General features: G+C 39.5%; 1 pseudogene; it reads left to right on the top strand.

The window, feature by feature from the left end:
* Positions 1–3,100: 3,100 nt before the first annotated feature.
* Positions 3,101–3,216, top strand: LOC122745039 (annotated as a pseudogene).
* The last annotated feature ends 700 nt before the right edge of the window (positions 3,217–3,916 follow it).

The raw sequence follows: 3,916 nt of genomic DNA, 5'->3' as shown, positions 1-3,916 counted from the left end.
CTTCCAGCTTCTCTGACTTCCTTCAAGATCCAGCTAAAATTTTGTCTTGTATGGGTAGCCTTTCCCAATCCTTCTTAATTCTAGTGTCTTTCTTCTGTTAATTATTTCCAATTTGTCCTGTATTTAACTTATTCATACATAGTCCTTTGCATGCAGTCTCCTCTATAGATTGCAAACTCCTTACTAACAAGGGTGTGTCTTTTGTTTTCCTTTGTACCCCCAGCCCAGCCCAGCACATAGTAGGCACTTGAATAAATGCTTATTGACTCACTGATTGACTGAAAAGGATAGAGACTGGAAGCAGGAATACTATTAAAGACTGGAAGCAGGAATACTATTAAAAAGTTCTTTCAATGGTCTGAGAGGCAATGAAGGTAGGAACTAGTGTGGTAGTCGTGCAAGTTGAGAAAAGGGAATGGAAGTAAGAGGTGTTGTGGCAGTAGAAATGACAAAACTTTCAACTCATTGGAAATGATGTGGGAGGGAAATTGAAGAGTCAAGAATGACTCTAGGGGGGCAGCTAGGTGGTGCGGTGGATAGAGCACCGGCCCTGGAGTTAGGAGTACCTGAGTTCAAATCTGGCCTCAGACACTTAACACTTACTAGCTGTGTGACCCTGGGCAAGTCACTTAACCCCAATTGCCTCACTAAAAAAAAAAAAATTAAGTTAAAAAATGACTCTGGGTTAAGAATATGGGTGCCTGGAAGGAAGCCCTCAACAAAAATAGGAAAGAGTTAGGATGGAGAGAGGGTTGGAGTGGGAAATAGAATAAATTATATTTTAAATGCATTGATTTTAAGTCATCTACAAGACAATCATTTGGAAAGGCCCAATAAGCAGTTGGTAATGCCCTTTTTAAATAGGTGAATAAATTCTGATATGGAGAGATAAAGTGTCTTGTCCAGGTCACACAGGTTAGTAAGTAAACAGCAGGGTCAGGATTGAAAGCAAACTTTCTGAATCCAAAGCCAGTGCTTTATTTATCATATTATATAACAGTTGATCAGCAGGCAAGGATTTCAAAACCTATTGCTAATGATTAGCCTTCTCAAAGCCCCAACATCCTGGTGTATACTGTTAGAGTAGGGATAGGGTTGGAGTAAGGAAGTCAAAGCAGTAGGGACAAAGAAAGAGAATCTCTTCTCCTGTTAGTTACTTCTTTCAAAGTCAGGGCAGGAAACAGCAAGGTTAGAGCTAATCTCTGCCCATCAGAAGTTGCTTAAACAGAAGTGAGAGTGGAACCTAGTTGCCCATATGAATACAGGTTGACCCCAATTTGAAGGAAGATTTTTTTAAATTTAAGATCAATTTATAGTATCTAACATATGGTATACTAGAAGGTGGGGCTCTTCTGAAAAGGGTGCAGTTTGAAAAAGTAGGCCCTCATTGCAGCATCTCTGCTTAAATTTGGCAGCACCTGGCAAAGATGCTGAAGAGAGTGGGAGATAGACCCGTCACCTGAACATATGGTGCAGGTCCTTGTCAAAGAACAGCTTATTTAAAGGTGACCCTGCATTCCTATAACTCTGAGTAGAACAGATCAGTTCCTTTCCCACATGAAACAGGGCATGATAAATTTGCTTTGGATCTAAGATATTGGCCCAAAGTTTAGTATCCAGATGATCTTTTTTAAAAAATTATTATTTTGTTTTTAAAGAAAACGTCCATCATAAAGGAGCATACATTATAGCAGGTAGGGCATTGGTTCCCAGTTTGATATTCATATTAGCATAATAATATTGTCATTTATATATTGATTTAAAATCTGTAATGCACCTTTTTTTGTGAGGCAATGAGGGTTAAGTGACTTGCCCAGTGTCACACAGCTAGTAAGTGTCAAGTGTCTGAGGCTGGATTTGAACTCAGGTCCTCCTGAATCCAGGGCTGGTGCTTTATCCACTATGCCACTTAGCTGCCCCTGTAATGCACTTTTATGAACATGTCATTTGAATTTTACAATGATTATATAAGAAGAATACCCCCATTTTACCTCCATTTTTACCCTCATTTTACAAAGAAGAAAACCGAGACTCAGAAGGTTTGCCTATGGAGCAAGCATCAGAGGTAAGAGCCGAACCCTACATCTTCCTGATGTCAGGTGGGTTACTTTGCACACAGTGCCATAGAAGGTGTTTAGATAAACCTCAAAGGCTCTTCTAGAAAGGTTCAAAGAAGAAACCAAGCACATTTGGCCAAAGTATTTCTTGGATCATGTATAGGAAAAATGGTAAGCTGGTGGCTCAAATTCCCTCTGCATCCAAATCCCTCCTCTTGGGGCCCCTATGAAAGATAGTCCAGTGTGGCCCTGGATTCAGGAGAACCTGAGTTCAAATCTGGCTTTAGACACTTGACACTTACTATCTGTGTGACCCTGGGCAAGTCACTTAATCCTCATTGCCCTGCAAAAAAAAAAAAAAAAAAAAAGGAAAGGTAGTCCAGCAGCAGCTAGAGCAGAGTGACTGACAAATGGTAAAACTGAGGAACTTCCAGGCCTACAAATACTGCCTACAAATAGCATTGCTGTCCATCTTTGCCTTCCCTTTTTTAAAAGTAACTATGAGAATCAACACTTGAATGTACGTGAGGGTGAGGAACAGACTTCCAAAGTCTGGGGCAAAATATAAGGGAGCCACAATGAAACTGATTAGGAACCATGGTAACATTGGTTTTGTAGAGCTCTGACTGGAAGAGTCACAGAGAAAGCTACATCCTCTGTGTAGTAAGGTAGGTTGGCCCTTGGGCTACTGAACTTGACCAGTTCAGCTGTTGAGAGCCCAGGGTGTGGAAAAGCATTTCTTCAGGGTGTTGTTGAAAGATTTAATTTCATCAATCTGGTAAGTTTCCCAATATATGTGTGACAGTGATGTGTGTGTGTGTGTGTGTGTGTGCATGTGTGTATACACGTGGTATGTGCTGCAATAGCAACAGAAGCAGATTATGCTGGTTCATGTTCTGACATCTATAGTCCCTCAGAAAAGTACTGTTATTTTATCATTATCAAGCAAGTGAGAGCTGCAGAAAGAGAAAGCAAATGCTTTGTTGGTAGAACTTTATACTGATACAACCATTCTGGAAAGGCAAGAAATTGACTAAAATGGTGCTGTCTTCAATAGCACAGGCTAAAATTGGAACAATGCAGAAAAGATGAGCAAGTCCCATGAGCCACAGAGGTGACATCATGAACAAATAAAAGGAGCAAGAAAGAAATTACTTTTCAGATCAATGGATAAGAAAAGAGTTCATTACCAAATATTGGATAGAGAAGATAGACAGAAGATAGAATGGACAAGACTGATTACATACAATTAAGGAAGTTTTACACAAAGAAACCCAATGCTGCTAAAATTAGAAGGGAAGCAGGTAACTGAGAGAAAAATCTTTGCAGCCAGTTCTTCAGATGAAGTTCTAATTTCCCTATATATATATATTTTTTTCAATGTGTTTAAATTTTTAAGAATAAGACATTTCCCAATTGAATAATGGCCAAAGGCTATGTATAGGCAGCTTTCAAAGGAAGAAATTCAGGCTATCAATAGTCATATTTTTTTAAAAGCTCTAAATCGGGGCAGCTAGATGGCACAGTGGATAAAGCACTGGCCCTGGATTCAGGAGGACCTGAGTTCAAATCCAGCCTCAGACACTTGACACTTACTAGCTGTGTGACCCTGGGCAACTCACTTAACCCCCATTGCCCCGCAAAAAAAAAAAAAAAAGCAAAACAAAAATCTCCAAATCATTAGTAATTAGAGAAATGCAAATTAAAGCCACTCTGAGATTCTACCTCACACCTATTAGATTGATAAAGTTGACAAAAAAGGTAAATGACAATTCTGCAGGAAAATGGGGACATTGATCCACTGATAGTAGAGTCATGAATTGGTCTGAGCATTCTGGAAAGTAATTTGAAATCATCCC

The sequence above is a fragment of the Dromiciops gliroides genome, chromosome 2, assembly GCF_019393635.1.
Source record: "Dromiciops gliroides isolate mDroGli1 chromosome 2, mDroGli1.pri, whole genome shotgun sequence".
Lineage (NCBI taxonomy): Eukaryota > Metazoa > Chordata > Mammalia > Microbiotheria > Microbiotheriidae > Dromiciops > Dromiciops gliroides.
The sequence above is the reverse complement of the archived record's forward strand: the minus strand, read 5'-3'. Positions and strand labels throughout refer to the sequence as shown.